Here is a 22485-nt window from a genome sequence, read left to right as displayed (position 1 = left end):
GAAACTAACAACATGTCATTTTCCCAACACTTTGAAAATCTCAAAACGACAAGAAAACTCACCATTCAAAGCATGCAGCAGCGATGGAAACTTCTCCCGCTGGTCATCTGACAGGGAACAGACTAGTAGTGTCGGAAGGTTGACTTCTACTTTCCCTTGAAAGCTTTGACAAGGCTGATAAGTTGAAGTCGGAAGTTTACATACACTTAGGTTGGAGTCATTAAAACTTGTTGTTCAACCACTCCACAAATTTCTTGTGAACAAACTATAGTTTTGGCAAGTCGGTTAGGACATCTACTTTGTGCATGACACAAGTAATTTTTCCAACAATTGTTTACAGACAGATTATTTCAATAATAATTCACTGCATCACAATTCCAGTGGGTCAGAAGTTTACATACACTAAGTTGACTGTGCCTTTAAACAGCTTGGAAAATTCCAGAAAATGATGTCATGGCTTTAGAAGCTTCTGATAGGCTAATTGACATCATTTGAGTCAATTGGAGGTGTACCTGTGGATGTATTTCAAGGCCTACCTTCAAACTCAGTGCCTCTTTTCTTGACATCATGGGGAAATCAAAAGAAATCAGCCAAGACCTCAGAAAAACAATTGTAGACCTCCACAAGTCTGGTTCATCCTTGGGAGCATAATTTCCAAACCCCTGAAGGTACCACGTTAATCTGTACAAACAATAGTATGCAAGTATAAACACAATGAGACCACGCAGCTGTCATAACGCTTAGGAAGGAGACGCGTTCTGTCTCCTAGAGATGAACATACTTTGATGTGAAAAGTGCATAACAATCCCAAAACAACAGCAAATGACCTTGTGAAGATGCTGGAGGAAAAGTATCTCTATCCACAGTAAAACGAGTCCTATATCGACATAACCCGAAAGGCCGCTCAGCAAGGAAGAAGCCACTGCTCCAAAACCGCCATAAAAAAGCCAGACTACGGTTTGCTACTAGAAATTGAATCTTTATTTAACTAGTAATTGAAACGTTATTCATCGTTGCCACGGTCCCACCTGGACAAGAAGAATCTGTGTCAGAATGCTCTTCATCAACTATAGCTTTTAGCACCATGGTGCTCGCCACTAAGCTCGGGGCCTTTGGTCTGAAGTACTCCCTGTGGATCCTAGATTTCCTAACTGGTTGATCTCCACTACGCTGATCCTCAACACAGGGGCCCCACAAGGGTGTGTGCTGAGCCCCCTCCTGTACTCCCTGTTCACCCATGACTGCGTGGCCATGCATGTCTCCAACTCATTCATCAAGTTTGCTGACGACGTGAAAGTGGTAGGCCTGATTACGAACAAGGACGAGACGGCCTGGGTGGACATTAGAGCCCTGGAGGAGTGGTGCCAAGAAAATAACCTCTCACTCAACGTCAACAAAACAAAGGAGCTTAAGGAAGAGGAGACAGAAGAGAAAGCACGCCCCCATCCTCATCGACAGAGCCACAGTGAATAGGGTCAAACCGTTCATGTTCCTGGGCGGGCACATCACTGAGGACCGGAAATGATGTCGCCACAACGACCTCATGGTGAAAAAGGGGAAACAATGCCTCTATAACCTAAGGCAGCTTAATAAATTCGGAATCGGCCCCCAAGACCCTCATGAACTTCTACAGATGCACCATTGAGAGTATTCTGTCAGACTGCCTCACCAGCTGGTACGGCAACTTCTCCACATTCAACTGCATGGCTCTCCAGAGGGTGGTGCGGACAGCACAATTCTCATGGTGTACATACATGTAGATTGCATTTGATTACTGCTACAGTGCTATTTGGGTTGTTAATCAGATTAGTCCTGCCTTTCTGGTCTTTTTTCCCCTTACATTCAAATTGTTTGATATTTTACTGCGTTGTTTGTAACGTAAGCATTTCGCCTTACCAGCTAGAACACCTGCTAAACTGTCTACATGACCCCTGACCCCCCCATCTACACCTTTCACCACTAAACGCAACATTTCATCTCACTGGAGGAGGTAAGTGTGCGTGTGTCTCTGTGTGAATGAGTATAGGTCCATGTGTGTAAGGATGGAAATCTAGGGGGCGTTGATGGGTCGTCACCGCATCAAATGAGGCAGGATGAACCCTTTTGTTGCTGACAGAGACTCATCTGCCTGAGCTGTCTGGTCCTGAGGGAGCAGGGGAACAAAGGAAAGACTGAGCCTGCAGCCTGAATGGCACCACATCCCCTTTATAGTACACTACTTTTGACCAGATCGGCCACTAGAGTTGTGAGCTGTTGTGCCTATATGGGTAGTACTAAGTAGTGCACTACGTAGGGAATAAGGTACCATTGGGGATGCATACTGTGACAATGAGCTGCTCAGAGGAGGGGCGAGGGACAAGACATGTCAATCACTCTACAATCACCATGACATTACACAAACTAATCACAAGCTGGGCTCGCCATGCCTGGCTATGGCATTCATGCAGAATACAATTTCCATTTTTCCCCAAAACTCTTCACTAGGATTTGGCTTTTGTTACTATGTAAATATGTAAATGAAAGCATCAATTGCAGCAATGATGATTTACTCATATAAACGGGTTAGCTGACAACGTCACAACTGCAATCTGAGCGCTTCAATGGGGCAGAAGGATGTGTTGTTATTCTCAAACGGTCAGATAGCAACAATGACAACAAGCTCCAAGAGGGGAATCGTAAAGTGGATCGTTTCATCTCGTTGTATCTTGTTGTTGATACCATGTCTTGTTTTGAGGTGTTGACTGACGTCATGTCAGCTAATTATGGCTAAAGTGATCTATCTAGGTAACATCAACTATAACGATGTATTGGTGAACATTTCTTTATGTTTTCAATAAACATTTGGATAGTAAATATATTTTTTACATGTTGTGAACAATCTAAGCCAATCATGTATGTTTTGAACCATTGGTTGCTAAGCAACCAACATGTCTAGATAATCAAATAATTATGGGATGCCACCTCAAGGCGTTAGACAGACACTGGGATCATGTTAGTCGTTTATCTTTAGGGAAAATAGATACCGAGTTATAGAGAGCACACAGCCATAATCAACGACAAAAGGCTGACAAACAAACAGTTCTTTATGTGAACAACCAGACAACAGACAGTTCTTTATGTGAACAACCAGACAACAGACAGTTCTTTATGTTTACAACCAGACAACAGACAGTTCTTTATGTGAACAACCAGACAACAGACAGTTCTTTATGTGATCATCCAGACAACTACAGACAGTTCTTTATGTGAACAACCAGACAACAGACAGTTCTTTATGTGAACAACCAGACAACAGACAGTTCTTTATGTGAACAACCAGACAACAGACAGTTCTTTATGTGAACAACCAGACAACAGACAGTTCTTTATGTGAACAACCAGACAACAGACAGTTCTTTATGTGAACAACCAGACAACAGACAGTTCTTTATGTTTACAACCAGACAACAGACAGTTCTTTATGTGAACAACGAGACAACAGACAGTTCTTTATGTGAACAACCAGACAACAGACAGTTCTTTATGTGAACAACCAGACAACAGACAGTTCTTTATGTGAACAACCAGACAACAGACAGTTATTTATGTGAACAACCAGACAACAGACAGTTCTTTATGTTTACAACCAGACAACAGACAGTTCTTTATGTGAACAACCAGACAACAGACAGTTCTTTATGTGATCATCCAGACAACTACAGACAGTTCTTTATGTGAACAACCAGACAACTACAGAAAGTTCTTTATGTTTACAACCAGACACCAGACAGTTCTTTGTGTGAACAACCAGACAACAGACAGTTCTTTGTGTGAACAACCAGACAACAGATCGTTCTTTATGTGAACAACCAGACAACAGATCGTTCTTTATGTGAACAACCAGACAACAGATCGTTCTTTATGTGAACAACCAGACAACAGATCGTTCTTTATGTGAACAACCAGACAACAGATCGTTCTTTATGTGAACAACCAGAAAACAGACAGTTCTTTATGTGAACAACCAAAATCAAATCAAATCAAATGTATTTATATAGCCCTTCGTACATCAGCTGATATCTCAAAGTGCTGTACATGAACCCAGCCTAAAACCCCAAACAGCAAGCAATGCAGGTGTAGAAGCACGGTGGCTAGGAAAAACTCCCTAGAAAGGCCAAAACCTAGGATGAAACCTAGAGAGGAACCAGGCTATGTGGGGTGGCCAGTCCTCTTCTGGCTGTGCCGGGTGGAGAGTATAACAGAACATGGCCAAGATGTTCAAATGTTCATAAATGACCAGCATGGTCAAATAATAACAATCACAGGCAGAACAGTTGAAACTAGAGCAGCAGCACGGCCAGGTGGACTGGGGACAGCAAGGAGTCATCATGCCTGGTAGTCCTGAGGCATGGTCCTAGGGCTCAGGTCCTCCGAGAGAGAGAAAGAAAGAGAGAAGGAGAGAATTAGAGAGAGCATACTTAAATTCACACAGGACACCAGATAGGACAGGTGAAGTACTCCAGATATAACAAACTAACCCTAGCCCCCCGACACATAAACTACTGCAGCATAAATACTGGAGGCTGAGACAGGAGGAGTCAGGAGACACTTGTGGCCCCCATCCGATGACACCCCCGGACAGGGCCAAACAGGAAGGATATAACCCCACCCACTTTGCCAAAGCACAGCCCCCACACCACTAGAGGGATATCTTCAACCACCAACAAACCATCCTGAGACAAGGCCGAGTATAGCCCACAAAGATCTCCGCCACGGCACAACCCAAGGGGGGGCCCCAACCCAGACATGAAGATCACATCAGTGACTCAACCCACTCAAGTGACGCACCCCTCCTAGGGACGGTATGAAAGAGCCCTTTTAAGCCAGTGACTCAGCCCCTGTAATATGGTTAGAGGCAGAGAATCCCAGTGGAAAGATGGGAACCGGCCAGGCAGAGACAGCAACGGCGGTTCGTTGCTCCAGAGCCTTTCTGTTCACCTTCACACTCCTGGGCCAAACTACACTCAATCATATGATCCACTGAAGAGATGAGTCTTCAGTAAAGACTTTAAGGTTGAGACCGAGTTTGCGTCTCTCACATGGGTAGGCAGACCATTCCATAAAAATGGAGCTCTATAGGAGAAAGCCCTGCCTCCAGCTGTTTGCTTAAAAATTCTAGGGACAATTAGGAGGCCTGCGTCTTGTGACCGTAGCGTACGTGTAGGTATGTACGGCAGGACAAAATCAGAGAGATAGGTAGGAGCAAGCCCATGTAATGCTTTGTAAGTTAACAGTAAAACCTTGAAATCAGCCCTTGCCTTGACAGGAGCCAGTGTAGGGAGGCTAGCACTGGAGTAATATGATAATTTTTTGGGGTTCTAGTCAGGATTCTAGCAGCCGTATTTAGCACTAACTGAAGTTTATTTAGTGCTTTATCCGGGTAGCCGGAAAGTAGAGCATTGCAGTAGTCTAACCTAGAAGTGACAAAAGCATGGATACATTTTTCTGCATCATTTTTGGACAGAAGGTTTCTGATTTTTGCAATGTTATGTAGATGGAAAAAACAGACAACTACAGACAGTTCTTTATGTGGACAACCAGACAACTACAGACAGTTCTTTATGTGGACAACCAGACAACTACAGACAGTTCTTTATGTGGACAACCAGACAACTACAGAAAGTTCTTTATGTTTACAACCAGACACCAGACAGTTCTTTGTGTGAACAACCAGACAACAGACAGTTCTTTGTGTGAACAACCAGACAACAGATCGTTCTTTATGTGAACAACCAGACAACAGATCGTTCTTTATGTGAACAACCAGACAACAGATCGTTCTTTATGTGAACAACCAGACAACAGATCGTTCTTTATGTGAACAACCAGACAACAGATCGTTCTTTATGTGAACAACCAGAAAACAGACAGTTCTTTATGTGAACAACCAAAATCAAATCAAATCAAATGTATTTATATAGCCCTTCGTACATCAGCTGATATCTCAAAGTGCTGTACATGAACCCAGCCTAAAACCCCAAACAGCAAGCAATGCAGGTGTAGAAGCACGGTGGCTAGGAAAAACTCCCTAGAAAGGCCAAAACCTAGGATGAAACCTAGAGAGGAACCAGGCTATGTGGGGTGGCCAGTCCTCTTCTGGCTGTGCCGGGTGGAGAGTATAACAGAACATGGCCAAGATGTTCAAATGTTCATAAATGACCAGCATGGTCAAATAATAACAATCACAGGCAGAACAGTTGAAACTAGAGCAGCAGCACGGCCAGGTGGACTGGGGACAGCAAGGAGTCATCATGCCTGGTAGTCCTGAGGCATGGTCCTAGGGCTCAGGTCCTCCGAGAGAGAGAAAGAAAGAGAGAAGGAGAGAATTAGAGAGAGCATACTTAAATTCACACAGGACACCAGATAGGACAGGTGAAGTACTCCAGATATAACAAACTAACCCTAGCCCCCCGACACATAAACTACTGCAGCATAAATACTGGAGGCTGAGACAGGAGGAGTCAGGAGACACTTGTGGCCCCCATCCGATGACACCCCCGGACAGGGCCAAACAGGAAGGATATAACCCCACCCACTTTGCCAAAGCACAGCCCCCACACCACTAGAGGGATATCTTCAACCACCAACAAACCATCCTGAGACAAGGCCGAGTATAGCCCACAAAGATCTCCGCCACGGCACAACCCAAGGGGGGGCCCCAACCCAGACATGAAGATCACATCAGTGACTCAACCCACTCAAGTGACGCACCCCTCCTAGGGACGGTATGAAAGAGCCCTTTTAAGCCAGTGACTCAGCCCCTGTAATATGGTTAGAGGCAGAGAATCCCAGTGGAAAGATGGGAACCGGCCAGGCAGAGACAGCAACGGCGGTTCGTTGCTCCAGAGCCTTTCTGTTCACCTTCACACTCCTGGGCCAAACTACACTCAATCATATGATCCACTGAAGAGATGAGTCTTCAGTAAAGACTTTAAGGTTGAGACCGAGTTTGCGTCTCTCACATGGGTAGGCAGACCATTCCATAAAAATGGAGCTCTATAGGAGAAAGCCCTGCCTCCAGCTGTTTGCTTAAAAATTCTAGGGACAATTAGGAGGCCTGCGTCTTGTGACCGTAGCGTACGTGTAGGTATGTACGGCAGGACAAAATCAGAGAGATAGGTAGGAGCAAGCCCATGTAATGCTTTGTAAGTTAACAGTAAAACCTTGAAATCAGCCCTTGCCTTGACAGGAGCCAGTGTAGGGAGGCTAGCACTGGAGTAATATGATAATTTTTTGGGGTTCTAGTCAGGATTCTAGCAGCCGTATTTAGCACTAACTGAAGTTTATTTAGTGCTTTATCCGGGTAGCCGGAAAGTAGAGCATTGCAGTAGTCTAACCTAGAAGTGACAAAAGCATGGATACATTTTTCTGCATCATTTTTGGACAGAAGGTTTCTGATTTTTGCAATGTTATGTAGATGGAAAAAACAGACAACTACAGACAGTTCTTTATGTGGACAACCAGACAACTACAGACAGTTCTTTATGTGGACAACCAGACAACTACAGACAGTTCTTTATGTGGACAACCAGACAACTACAGAAAGTTCTTTATGTTTACAACCAGACACCAGACAGTTCTTTGTGTGAACAACCAGACAACAGACAGTTCTTTGTGTGAACAACCAGACAACAGATCGTTCTTTATGTGAACAACCAGACAACAGATCGTTCTTTATGTGAACAACCAGACAACAGATCGTTCTTTATGTGAACAACCAGACAACAGATCGTTCTTTATGTGAACAACCAGACAACAGATCGTTCTTTATGTGAACAACCAGAAAACAGACAGTTCTTTATGTGAACAACCAAAATCAAATCAAATCAAATGTATTTATATAGCCCTTCGTACATCAGCTGATATCTCAAAGTGCTGTACATGAACCCAGCCTAAAACCCCAAACAGCAAGCAATGCAGGTGTAGAAGCACGGTGGCTAGGAAAAACTCCCTAGAAAGGCCAAAACCTAGGATGAAACCTAGAGAGGAACCAGGCTATGTGGGGTGGCCAGTCCTCTTCTGGCTGTGCCGGGTGGAGAGTATAACAGAACATGGCCAAGATGTTCAAATGTTCATAAATGACCAGCATGGTCAAATAATAACAATCACAGGCAGAACAGTTGAAACTAGAGCAGCAGCACGGCCAGGTGGACTGGGGACAGCAAGGAGTCATCATGCCTGGTAGTCCTGAGGCATGGTCCTAGGGCTCAGGTCCTCCGAGAGAGAGAAAGAAAGAGAGAAGGAGAGAATTAGAGAGAGCATACTTAAATTCACACAGGACACCAGATAGGACAGGTGAAGTACTCCAGATATAACAAACTAACCCTAGCCCCCCGACACATAAACTACTGCAGCATAAATACTGGAGGCTGAGACAGGAGGAGTCAGGAGACACTTGTGGCCCCCATCCGATGACACCCCCGGACAGGGCCAAACAGGAAGGATATAACCCCACCCACTTTGCCAAAGCACAGCCCCCACACCACTAGAGGGATATCTTCAACCACCAACAAACCATCCTGAGACAAGGCCGAGTATAGCCCACAAAGATCTCCGCCACGGCACAACCCAAGGGGGGGCCCCAACCCAGACATGAAGATCACATCAGTGACTCAACCCACTCAAGTGACGCACCCCTCCTAGGGACGGTATGAAAGAGCCCTTTTAAGCCAGTGACTCAGCCCCTGTAATATGGTTAGAGGCAGAGAATCCCAGTGGAAAGATGGGAACCGGCCAGGCAGAGACAGCAACGGCGGTTCGTTGCTCCAGAGCCTTTCTGTTCACCTTCACACTCCTGGGCCAAACTACACTCAATCATATGATCCACTGAAGAGATGAGTCTTCAGTAAAGACTTTAAGGTTGAGACCGAGTTTGCGTCTCTCACATGGGTAGGCAGACCATTCCATAAAAATGGAGCTCTATAGGAGAAAGCCCTGCCTCCAGCTGTTTGCTTAAAAATTCTAGGGACAATTAGGAGGCCTGCGTCTTGTGACCGTAGCGTACGTGTAGGTATGTACGGCAGGACAAAATCAGAGAGATAGGTAGGAGCAAGCCCATGTAATGCTTTGTAAGTTAACAGTAAAACCTTGAAATCAGCCCTTGCCTTGACAGGAGCCAGTGTAGGGAGGCTAGCACTGGAGTAATATGATAATTTTTTGGGGTTCTAGTCAGGATTCTAGCAGCCGTATTTAGCACTAACTGAAGTTTATTTAGTGCTTTATCCGGGTAGCCGGAAAGTAGAGCATTGCAGTAGTCTAACCTAGAAGTGACAAAAGCATGGATACATTTTTCTGCATCATTTTTGGACAGAAGGTTTCTGATTTTTGCAATGTTATGTAGATGGAAAAAACAGACAACTACAGACAGTTCTTTATGTGGACAACCAGACAACTACAGACAGTTCTTTATGTGGACAACCAGACAACTACAGACAGTTCTTTATGTGGACAACCAGACAACTACAGACAGTTCTTTATGTGGACAACCAGACAACAATATACTGTTCTTCATGTGAACAATCAGAAAATAGATCACTCTGTGGTCCAACTCATTCCAAACCATCTGAATTGGGTTGAGGTCGGCTGATTGTGGAGGCCAGGTCATCTGATGCAACCATCCATCACTCTCCTTGGTCAAATAGCCCTCACACAGCCTGGAGGTATGTTGGGTCATTGTCCCGTTGAAAAACAAATGATCGTCCCACTAAGCGCAAACCAGGTGGGATGGCATATCGCTGCAGAATGCTGTGGTAGCTGTGCTGGTTAAGTGTGCCTTGAATTTTAAATAAATCACAGACAGTGTCACCAGCAAAGCACCCCCACACCATCACACCTCCTCCTCCATGCTTCACGGTGGGAACCACACATGCGGAAGTCATCCGTTCACCTACTCTGCGTCTCACAAAGACACGGCGCTTGGAAACAAAAATCATCAGACCAAAGGACAGATTTCCACAGTCTAATGTCTATTGCTTGTGTTTATTGGCCCAAGAAAATCTCTTCTTATTATTGGTGTCCTTTAGTAGTGGTTTCTATGCAGCAATTTGATCATGAAGGCCTGATTCACGCAGTCTCCTCTGAACAGTTGATTTTGAGATGTGTCTTGTTACTTGAACTCTGTGAAGCATTTTTTTGGGCTACAATTTCTGAGCTGTTAACTCTACTGAACTTATCCTCTGCAGTAGAGTTAACTCTGGGTCTGCCTTTCCTGTCTGTGAAAGTCCTCATGAGAGCCAGTTTCATCATAGAGCTTGATGGTTTTTGAAGAAACTTTCAAAGTTCTTGAAATGTTCCTGACTGACTGACATTCATGTCTTAAAGTAATGATGGACTGTCGTTTCTCTTTGCTTATTTGAGCTGTTGGGTCCCCAGACCCGAACACCACACAAGGGTTAATGACACAGAAAGCCCTGCTTGCTATGTCTTTCAGTTCGTTCACAGCCAGGTTGAAGTCCCCTATGGAGCTCATGTTTAGTCAAAATATGTGTCTGTGTGCTCTATGTGAGTGGAGCCCAGTAAAAATGATATCAGTTTCCCTGACATCTGTACCTTTTCTGGAATATCAGAATGTATTTTGAGATTGACTGTTACGGCCAAGATCTGACAGAAATGTTGCAGATGATCTAGTTGTTCCCTCTTCAGCACCAGGATATCTGAATACAGGTGGCATTTGATTTCTTTCTCATTAAGAGTGAGATCGGGGGCTGTTGATTGCTCAAGCGTTTTGGACAATTCATTTATATAGATATAAAATAGACTTGAGCTCAAGTTGTTCACCTAGAATGAGAGGTCCTTGTCAGTGTCCAGATTCTAGCATGAGAGGTCCTTGTCAGAATCCTGACGTTCCAATTCTAGAATGAAAGGTCCTTGTCAATATCCAGATTATAGAATGGAGGTTTTGTCAGTATCCAGAGGTTCCAATTCTAGAATGAGAGGACTTTGTCAGTATCCATATTTTAGAATGAGAGATCCTTGTCAGTATCTAGATTCTAGAATGAGAGGTCCTTGTCAGTATCCCAATTCTATAATGAGAGGTCCTTGTCAGTCCCCAGACGTTCCAATTCAATAATGAGAGATCTGTGTCAGTATCTTGATTCCATAATAAGAGGTCCTTGACAGTACTCAGATTCTATAATGAGAGGTCCTTGTCAGTCCCCAGACGTTCCAATTCTATAATGAGAGATACTTGTCATTATCCATATTCTATAATGAGAGGTTCTTGTCAAAATCCAGACATTCCATTTCTAGAATGAGAAGTACTTGTCAGTATCCAGAAGTTCCAATTCTACGATGAGAATTCCTTTTCAGATTCTAGATTGTATAATAATAGTTCCTTGTCAATATCCAGACTTTAGAATAAGAGGTCATTGTCAATGTCCAGATTCTAGAGGAGAGGTGTGATGGAAGAGATTAATTCTAGAATGAGAGGTCCTCATCAGTGTCCAGATTCTAGAATAAGAGGTCCTTGTCAGATTCCAGACATTCCAATTCTAGAATGAGAGGTCTTTGTCAGTATCCAGTTTTCTACAATGAGAGATCCTTGTCATTATCCAGATTATAGAATAGGAAGTCCTTGTCTGTATCTTATTTCTAGAATGAGAGGTCCTTGTCGGTATCCAGATTCTAGAATGAGAGGTTCTTGTCGGTATCCAGATTCTAGAATGAGAGGTTATTGTTGGTATCCAGATTCTAGAATGAGAGATCCTTGTCGGTATCCAGATTGTAGAATGAGAGGTTCTTGTCGGTATCCAGATTCTAGAATGAGAGATCCTTGTCGGTATCCAGATTCTAGAATGAGAGGTTCTTGTCGGTATCCAGATTCTAGAATGAGAGATCCTTGTCGGTATCCAGATTCTAGAATGAGAGGTTCTTGTCGGTATCCAGATTCTAGAATGAGAGATCCTTGTCGGTATCCAGATTCTAGAATGAGAGGTTCTTGTCGGTATCCAGATTCTAGAATGAGAGATCCTTGTCGGTATCCAGATTCTAGAATGAGAGGTTCTTGTCGGTATCCAGATTCTAGAATAAGAGGTCCTTGTCAGTATCCAGATTCTAGAATAAGAGGTCCTGTGAGAACTACAGAGTGAGAATGGGAATAGTAGCCTAGTGATGACAACAGACCGTCTATCTATGTTGTGCACCCCGGGGCGGTATGGTAGGAAATTACCATAGAGATGCAATGTGCTTGTGTGTGTGTATGTGTGCATGTGTGTGTGTGTGCATGTGTGTGTGTGTGTGGGTGTTGGGAGGAACAGGGCAAAGGAGATAATAACTATTTGTAGATGAGAGAGATTTGTGGGATTCCTGCTGTGGAGAATCCTGTATTTCCATACAAATAGAATGGCTTTGGTTGATTAATATGTACGCAGAGGGAGGGGTAATGTGTGTGTGGTGTATGGAGTGTGTGTGTATAGATGGGAGAGGATGGGTGACACCATGGACTGTCTGTCTACAACGGGCTGGTTATATTCTGACCTGGCCTGGTTATGTTCTGACCTGGCCTGGTTATGTTCTGACCTGGCCTGGTTATATTCTGACCTGGCCTGGTTATATTCTGACCTGGGTATGTTCCTACCTGACCTGGTTATGTTCTGACCTGGCCTGGTTATGTTCTGACCTGGCCTGGTTATATTCTGACCTGGCCTGGTTATATTCTGACCTGGGTATGTTCCTACCTGGCCTGGTTATGTTCCTACCTGACCTGGGTATGTTCCTACCTGGCCTGGTTATATTCTGACCTGGGTATGTTCCTACCTGACCTGGTTATGTTCTGACCTGGCCTGGTTATGTTCTGACCTGGCCTGGTTATATTCTGACCTGGCCTGGTTATATTCTGACCTGGGTATGTTCCTACCTGGCCTGGTTATGTTCCTACCTGACCTGGGTATGTTCCTACCTGGCCTGGTTATATTCTGACCTGGGTATGTTCCTACCTGGCCTGGGTATGTTCCTACCTGGCCTGGGTATGTTCCTACCTGACCTGGGTATGTTCCTACCTGACCTTGGTATGTTCCTACCTGACCTGGGTATGTTCTGACCTGGCCTGGTTGTTTTCAGACCTGGGTATGTTCCTACCTGACCTGGGTATGTTCCTACCTGACCTGGGTATGTTCTGACCTGGCCTCGTTGTTTTCTGACCTGGTTATGTTCTGACCTGGCCTGGTTATGTTCCTACCTGACCTGGTTATGTTCTGACCTGGCCTGGTTATGTTCCTACCTGACCTGGGTATGTTCCTACCTGACCTGGGTATGTTCCTACCTGGCCTGGGTATGTTCCTACCTGGCCTGGTTATGTTCCTACCTGGCCTGGGTATGTTCCTACCTGACCTGGTTATATTCTGACCTGGCCTGGTTATATTCTGACCTGGTTATATTCTGACCTGGCCTGGTTATGTTCTGACCTGGCCTCGTTGTTTTCTGACCTGGGTATGTTCCTACCTGACCTGGGTATGTTCCTACCTGGCCTGGTTATGTTCCTACCTGGCCTGGGTATGTTCCTACCTGACCTGGTTATATTCTGACCTGGCCTGGTTATATTCTGACCTGGTTATATTCTGACCTGGCCTGGTTATGTTCTGACCTGGTTATATTCTGACCTGACCTGGGTATGTTCTGACCTGGCCTCGTTGTTTTCTGACCTGGGTATGTTCCTACCTGACCTGGGTATGTTCCTACCTGACCTGGTTATGTTCCTACCTGACCTGGGTATGTTCCTACCTGACCTGGGTATGTTCCTACCTGACCTGGGTATGTTCCTACCTGGCCTGTGTATGTTCCTACCTGACCTGGGTATGTTCCTACCTGACCTGGGTATTCTCCTACCTGACCTGGGTATTCTCCTACCTGACCTGGGTATGTTCCTACCTGGCCTGGGTATGTTCCTACCTGACCTGGTTATATTCTGACCTGGCCTGGTTATATTCTGACCTGGCCTCGTTGTTTTCTGACCTGGGTATGTTCCTACCTGACCTGGGTATGTTCCTACCTGGCCTGGGTATGTTCTGACCTGGCCTCGTTGTTTTCTGACCTGGGTATGTTCCTACCTGACCTGGGTATGTTCCTATCTGACCTGGGTATGTTCCTACCTGACCTGGGTATGTTCCTACCTGGCCTGGGTATGTTCTGAAAAGGTTGTGTTTTTTAATTACATTTTTGTTCACCAGATAAGCTAGTTGAGAACAAGTTCTCATTTACAACTGCGACCTGTCCAAGATAAAGCAAAGCAGTGTGACAAAAACAACACAGAGTTACACATGGAATAAACAAGCGTACAGTCAATAACACAATAGAAAAAAAGAACGTCTATACACAGTGTGTGCAAATGGCGTGAGGAGGCAAGGCAGAAAATAGGCCATAGTAGCGAAGTAATTACAATTTAGCAGATTAACACTGGAGTGATAAATGAGCAGATGATGATGTGCAAGTAGAGATGCTGGTGTGCAAAAGAGCAGAAAAGTAAACAAAAACAATATGGGGATGAGGGGTGTGCTTTTTAGATTAACTAACTTCAAAGTAATGACTCGGACGTCGAGTTTGATACGAAAGCTTCTTTTAGTAATAATACTTGTTCACGTTACATTTAACAACTTTGTTTTGGTACAGAGCAATACAGGTAAGATGCTATCAGAAAGTCAGCTTAATCACTTTGCACCTGCACATAACTGCCGCGTAATCTCTCGCATTCCTGTCGCAAGGCATTCTGGAACTTGCAGTCAAAAAGCGTAATTCAATTCAAACCAATACAATTACATATGTAAATAACTGTAAAGAAATATCTTTAGATACAGCTCAATGAGTTAACTTATACATTAACTCTGTAACACATTAAAGTTACAACATCCTCCCCCCCAATGAACAATTGTGTTCATCTAGATTTCTAGGCAGTATATCAACTGAATAGGTCTCCTCAACAAAGTCCCTGAAGCAGTACGAACTGAACATGATCTAACTAGGCCATCTCGGCCTGGAAACAGTTCCTCAATCTTTCCTAGTTTCCAGGTTTGTCTGGGTAGGTTATCTTCTCCAATGAGTACAACGTCACCCGCCTTCAGTGGGGTGTGCTGTGGTGTGTCACAGCGGTGTGCTGACTTTAGATCCAGCAAGTAGTCTCTTCGCCAACTGTTCCAGAAACTGGTCACAAGTCTCTGCCTGTACTTCCATCTGCGTGTCATTTCCCGCTTGTTTAACGTTGGGTGCTGAGTGTCACTTGCTCCAGAATGCATCACCTTCTCATGGTGGTACTGTATCAGCATTTCTGAGTATCTGTACTTATTGGGCAGAACCCATGGGTGCTGCTCTCTGAATGTGAAGTTAGACTGTTGCAGTCTTCCTCCTACACTGAGCAGTTTGTGTTTGTCCAGGAAAGGTTTCAGTTCTCTGATTTTACAGTCATTGTTTAGGCTTTTTCCTGCCTTCAGTAGTTTGATCTCCTGTCCAAAACTCTGTTGTTGTGTTACCTTAATCCAGTACTTTTCTGCATCGAACAGTTCGTCAGCAGTCAGTTCACCTTGCATCTTTATGGTTGTACGAGCATTGGCTATGAATCTCTTTATCCAGGCGGTGACTCTGAACACTTTTTTCAGTTTGCTGTACCTTTCATGCTCCAACACAGGTTCAGTGCTGTCTGTGCTGTTTGCTGCGAGTTGTACAGTAACCTGGCAACTGGACTTGAGTTCTATATTCACCTCTTCCGGAACCTTGTTATCATCAGTCTCTTCGGACTGATTGGGTGATGTCAGAATTCTGGGTCCATTCCACCATAGCTCGCTCTGTGTCAAGTTTCGAACAGTTTGTCCACTGGTAGGGAGGTCAGCTGGATAAGTTTTCCCTTCAATATGTGACCATGACTCTGGATTGGTCAAGGACTGGATCTCCGTCACTCTGTTCGCAACAAACTGTTTCCATTTCTGAGCTGAGCAGCAAATCCAATGCAGCACGATCATCGAGTCTGTCCACATTTTTATCTGTTTTTCTTCCCTTTTCAGTGTGGTCATCAAGTTGTTTGCTAGTCTCGCTCCAATCACAGCTCCCATGAGCTCCAGGCGTGGCAGCGTCATTTTCTTAAGTGGGGCTACCCTGGACTTGGATGCGACTAGACTTGTTGTTTCCCTGTCTTGTGACTCACCTTGCAAGTAAGCTGGTGCACTGTAAGCCCTTTCACTTGCATCACAGAACACGTGTAGTTTCAGGGTGTGGTTATTCTGTGGCCGCATGTCTGTTCTGTACCACCTTGGTATGGTGAGCTGGTGTAACTGGGGTAGTTCTGAACACCACTGTTGCCAGTCTCGTGTCAGATCAGGTGGTAATTCTTCGTCCCAGCTGAGTCCCCTCTCCCACATTTCCTGGAACATGCACTTGATCCTGATGGTGAAGGGAGTTAAGAAACCAAGAGGATCGAAGATACGTGCAGACGACTGCAGAACACTTCTCTTTGTGTTTTCCTTTTGCTTTAGAATGCTCAGTAGCGGCCTGAGGTCAAACACAAAGTCATCCGTTTCCGGCCTCCATACTAAACCTAAAACCTTCAGCACTAATCCTTGTGTTTGTAACGTCAACGGGTGGTCAGTTGTCGTACTCTCCTCCCATTTTGTTTTCAATTCAGGAGAATTGGTCATCCATTTGCAGAGGTCCATGCCTGCAATCGACAGCATTCGCTTTGCAGTTGTTGTCACAAGGTAAGCCTCTTCAACATTGCGTGAACTTGCAATGAAGTCATCTACGTAGAGTGACTCTCTCAGTATCTCTACAACTTCTGGTTGTTCTGTTTCATATTGTTTCAGGTGCTTCCTGATTGTAGCTGCCAGCAAAAATGGACTTGGGGAAGCTCCAAATACCACTCTTTTCATCCTCAGCACACGCAGCTCCTCCTCCTTCATTTTCTACCCTTGGTGGGCCAGTGAGCCATAGAAATCTCACAGCGTCTCTGTCTCTCTCTGCTAGGGATATCTGCAGGAAAGCTTTCTTGATGTCTGCCATGAATGCGATCTCATGTAGTCTGAACTTTATCAGAACGCTGAGCAGATCCGGATTCAGGTTCGGTCCTGTGAGTAGACAGTCATTGAGGGATGGACTGCCATCTTCATGGGACGAGGCATCAAACACCACTCTCAGTTTTGTTGTCACCTTATCTTCTCGGGTTACTGCATGGTGAGGTAAGTAGTATTTTACATTGTCTGCACTTGATGCGTTGTCCTTGGGCACGTCCTCTGCCATATCTTGTTGAAGTAGTCCTCTACTACTTCATTGTATCTGCTGGACAACGTCACATCCTTCTTCAGTCTTTTCTTCAGACATTCAAACCGTTTCTTGGCGATTCTATAGTTGTTTTGGAGTTCTGGTTTCCATGGCAACTCCACATGGTATCGCCCATCTTTGAAGGTGGTTGTTTCCTCAAACCTTTGTAGAGCCTCGTTTTCCTCTGGGTTCTGTGTTTTCTCGCTTAGAATACCCAGAGACTCAAGCTCCCAGAATGCATGCAGTTGCTTGGAGACTAGTGTGTCTTCATCAAGTGGGATGAACATGCAGGTTGCCTCGGCGACACTTGACATGGACACGGGTCCCTGCACCGACCATCCAAAGGTGCTCTCTAAAGCAACTAGCGTCTCCGTCAGTCGCTCCACTCTATCTGCCAGTAGTAGTCTGCTCCTATCAGGACAGAGAGTTCAGGATCATTGTCATCTCCTGGAAAGTCTGCGAGCTGCAGTCCCCTTTTACTGAGCTCATGCTGAATCTGTTCACCAGGAAACTTCATCACAGCTGTGCACACTTGTGGGGTTTCAATTGCCTCGCTCTCTATTCTCTGCTGTTTGTCCCAGACATTCTCCAAGATTACTTTCACTGTGTTGCGTTGGGACGTTGCTGGGGCAGAGGAGCCAAACGTGTGAAGAGTGAGTGCCTCTTGTCTGATTACTGGTAGCTTCAAGCCCTTCACAAGGTTTTCATGTATGAAGCTTCTCTGACTGCCTCCATCTAGTAAGCAACGAGCTATCTTCCTGCCCGATGGGCCTTCTACCCATGCCTTTGCCGTTTGTAGCAACACAGTATTTTGTCCATCTGGTTTCATCCTCACTGAATGGGGAATAACTGAGGAAACATCATCTACAGAAACAGTAGGGGGTTGCACCTCACTCCTCTTACTGGTACACACCGCAATGTGATGTCTGCTTCCACATGTTGCACATGACACATCTTTGACTTTACAGAATTTTGCTATGTGTCTCTGTCCTAAACATACAAAGCATCTTCCCATGTTCTTTAGTTTCTCTTTGCGTGTAGCAATATTGTAGTCAGGGCAGTTTTCTGATTTGTGATCTGCACTGTCACAACATAGACACGTTTGTTGTTCCTTCTGGCTGGCTGTATGCAGTGCTGCAGCAGAGGGCATGTTGGGTCTTTTTGGTTTCATTTCATTGGAGAAGCATGACTTGTTCCATGGTTTGCTCTCTTTCTGTTGGTTTTATGATCTTGTCATTTGTAGCGCTCTCTCCCTGCTCTGAACCTCTTTCTGTAGGAAACTGATAATCTCAGACACTTTCCATTCATTATCTACTCCCCTCTGACGACTATAGTCAAGAGCTATGTCCTCTGGAATCATCTGTAGTAAGATTGGGCATAGTAGGCTTCCATAGGTTTCTGACACTACGCCCAGTGATTCCAAGCTCCTAATCTGAATTTCACATTCATCATATAGCTGCCTCAATGCATTTAGATCAGAGGATTTCTTCACAGGTGTGAGATTCAGCAGCTTTGACATATGAGCACTAATCACAAGATCTTTCCTTCCAAATCTGCTCTTGAGTAGAGCGATTGCATCATCATAGTTACTGTCTGTTAACATCAGTCCTGCTACTGCCTGTGGTAATAAGAACCATTCCAAATTTATTTTTGATACTGACGCAAAGCTAACTAAAAAGCAGCATTCCCCAAGAGAGGATGGCTTTCACTTCAGCAGTAATAAATTCATGAACTTCTTTGAGGAAAAGATCTAGATCATTAGAAAGCAAATTACGGACTCCTCTTTATATCTGCATATTCCTCCAAAGTTCTGCCAACTCTGCCAGGACCTAGGATCAAGGGAGACACTCAAGTGTTTTAGTACTATATCTCTTGACACAATGATGAAAATAATCATGGCCTCTAAACCTTCAAGCTGCATACTGGACCCTATTCCAACTAAACTACTGAAAGATATACTTCCTGTGCTTGGCCCTCCTATGTTGAACATAATAAACGGCTCTCATGATGACTCCTTGCTGTCCCCAGTCCACCTGGCTGTGCTGCTGCTCCAGTTTCAACTGTTCTGCCTGCGGCTATGGAACCCTGACCTGTTCACCGGACGTGCTACCTGTCCCATACCGGCTGTTTTCAACTCTCTAGAGACAGCAAGAGTGGTAGAGATACTCTGAATGATCGGCTATGAAAAGCCACCTGACATTTACTCCTGAGGTGCTGACCTGTTGCACCCTCGACAACTACTGTGATTATTATTATTTGACCATGCTGGTCATTTATGAACATTTGACCATCTTGGCCATGTTCTGTTATAATCTCCACCCGGCACAGCCAGAAGAGGACTGGCCACCCCTCATAGCCTGGTTCCTCTCTAGGTTTCTTCCTTGCTTTTGGCCTTTCTAGGGTGTTTTTCCTAGTCACCGTGCTTCTACACCTGCATTGCTTGCTGTTTGGGGTTTTAGGCTGGGTTTCTGTACAGCACTTTGAGATATGAGCTGATCTAAGAAGGGCTATTTAAATACATTTGATTTGATTTGATTTAGTTTTACTTGCATTTAAAAGCAGTTGGAGGCCACGGAAGGAGTGTTGTATGGCATTGAAGCCCGTCTGGAGGTTAGTTAACACAGTGTCCAAAGAAGGGCCAGATGTATACAGAATGGTGTCGTCTGCGTAGAGGTGGATCAGAGAATCACCAGCAAGGGTGACATCATTGATGTATACAGAGAAAATAGTCGGCCCGAGAATTTAACCCTGTGGCACCCCCATAGAGACTCGCAGAGTTTCGGACAACAGGCCCTCTGATTTGACACACTGAACTCTATCAGAGAAGTAGTTGGTGAACCAGGCGAGGCAGTCATATGAGAAACCAAGGCTGTTGAGTCTGCCCATAAAAATGTGGTGATTGATGGAGTCAAAATACTTGTCCAGGTCGATGAAGAAGGCAGCACAGTACTGTCTTCTATCAATGGCGGTTATGATATATGTTTAAGATCTTGAGCGTGGCTGAGGTGCACCTATTACCAGCTCGGAAACCAAATTGCATCGTGGAGAAGGTACGGTGAGTTTAGAAATGGTCGGTGATCTGTTTATTAACTTGGCTTTCGAAAACTTTAGAAAGGTAGGGTAGGATAGATATAGGTCTGTAACAGTTTGGGCCTAGTGTGTCACCCCCTTTGAAGAGGGGATGACCGCGGCAGCTTTCCAATCTTTGGGGATCTCAGACGATACGAAAGAGAGGTTGAACAGGCTGGTAACAGTTCTTAACTGACATGCCTAGTTTAATAAAGGTTAAATAAATGTAAAAAATTGTAGGTGGCTCATTTTAGCTCATTGTTTCTTGTTGTTGATGTCATGTATTGTGTTTTGACTGAGTTCATGGCAATGCTAATATGGCAAAAAAATTGCTGTAAAAATAACAAATATATTGATCTATTGAGACAAGTGCTCATTGTGCAAATGTATTTATGTTTTCAATAAACATTGGAAACTAAATATAGTTTACATTTTGCCAACAATCTAAGCCAACCAAGTCTGTTCTGCCCCATAGATACACACATCGGTTTGGTTGCTAAACAACCAACCTGTCTATACACAGCCGTGGTAATGTAGAGGTCAGAGACAACCAACCTGTCTATACACAGCCGTGGTAATGTAGAGGTCAGAGACAACCAACCTGTCTATACACAGCCGTGGTAATGTAGAGGTGAGAGAAGCAAAGATTACGTATTGTGTATATCAAGAATGGTCCACCACCCAAAGGCCATCCAACCATATATATATATATATATATATTGTTTTTTTTAACCTTTTAATTAACTAGGAAAGTCAGTTAAGAACAAATTCTTATTTACAATGACTGCCTACCCCGGCCAAACCCGTATATCACGTCAGGTTTGCAGTAGTAATTACGTTAGAGAAAGGAGAATAAGAAGCACTCTAGGAGGACCACAGTTTCACATTTCCATTAAATGCAATTAAAATATTATTCATTACCTATTAAATAAAAGGCTGTATCTGAAATCCCAATATATGTGGGCTAATTGAATGAGTTTAATTATCAGCCGTGGCAGGGAGGAAAAGGGCAGGGAGGAGGAAGTTTAGTTTAGAGAACGTCCTGACCTAGATAGTGGGAGAGGAGAGAGAGAGAGTGTGTGTGTGTGTGTGTGTGTGTGTGTGTGTGTGTGTCAGACAGAGGGACAGTGTGTGTGTGTGTGTGTGTGTTTGTCAGAGACATTTTGTTTTAACAATGACTTTGTCTTGTAGCCTCCTCTACTCAGAATAGATCAGATGACAGATTCTCTTTAAACAGTGTCCTGTGGGCTACAGACTGCACTGCAGGTTCTCTTTAAACAGTGTCCTGTGGGCTACAGACTGCACTGCAGGTTCTCTTTAAACAGTGTCCTGTGGGCTACAGACTGCACTGCAGGTTCTCTTTAAACAGTGTCCTGTGGGCTACAGACTGCACTGCAGGTTCTCTTTAAACAGTGTCCTGTGGGTTACAGACTGCACTGCAGGTTCTGCAGGTTCTCTTTAAACAGTGTCCTGTGGGTTACAGACTGCACTGCAGGTTCTCTTTAAACAGTGTCCTGTGAGTTACAGACTGCACTGCAGGTTCTCTTTAAACAGTGTCCTGTGAGTTACAGACTGCACTGCAGGTTATCTTTAAACAGTGTCCTGTGAGTTACAGACTGCACTGCAGGTTCTCTTTAAACAGTGTCCTGTGAGTTACAGACTGCACTGCAGGTTATCTTTAAACAGTGTCCTGTGGGCTACAGACTGCACTGCAGGTTCTCTTTAAACAGTGTCCTGTGGGCTACAGACTGCACTGCAGGTTCTCTTTAAACGTCATACTGAGAGAGACTTTACCACAGTACTACTGAGAGAGACTTTACCACAGTACTACTGAGAGAGACTTTACCACAGTATTACGTCATACCGGACGGATTTCTGCCTGCTGGAACGGCAATAGCTCAGATACACATGAAAAAATGAGATGACCCCGAGAATCCATAGAACATCACTCAGAGATGAACAAAAACAATATGACTTTCAAAATGGCTGAAAGTTTACTTAAGGGCTAGACGTGCTGCACTGTTTTAAACCAACCGCAGCTTTAGTTGGCCTTTATTGGCTGCACTGACCATATTACTGGACAGTAATTAAAACGGGACAAGACCAGAGCCTGAACAACTTGTTCAGCAGAACACCTGTACGTAA

The sequence above is a fragment of the Oncorhynchus mykiss genome, chromosome 2 (genome assembly GCF_013265735.2).
Source record: "Oncorhynchus mykiss isolate Arlee chromosome 2, USDA_OmykA_1.1, whole genome shotgun sequence".
Lineage (NCBI taxonomy): Eukaryota > Metazoa > Chordata > Actinopteri > Salmoniformes > Salmonidae > Oncorhynchus > Oncorhynchus mykiss.
Note: the sequence above shows the minus strand (reverse complement) of the source record.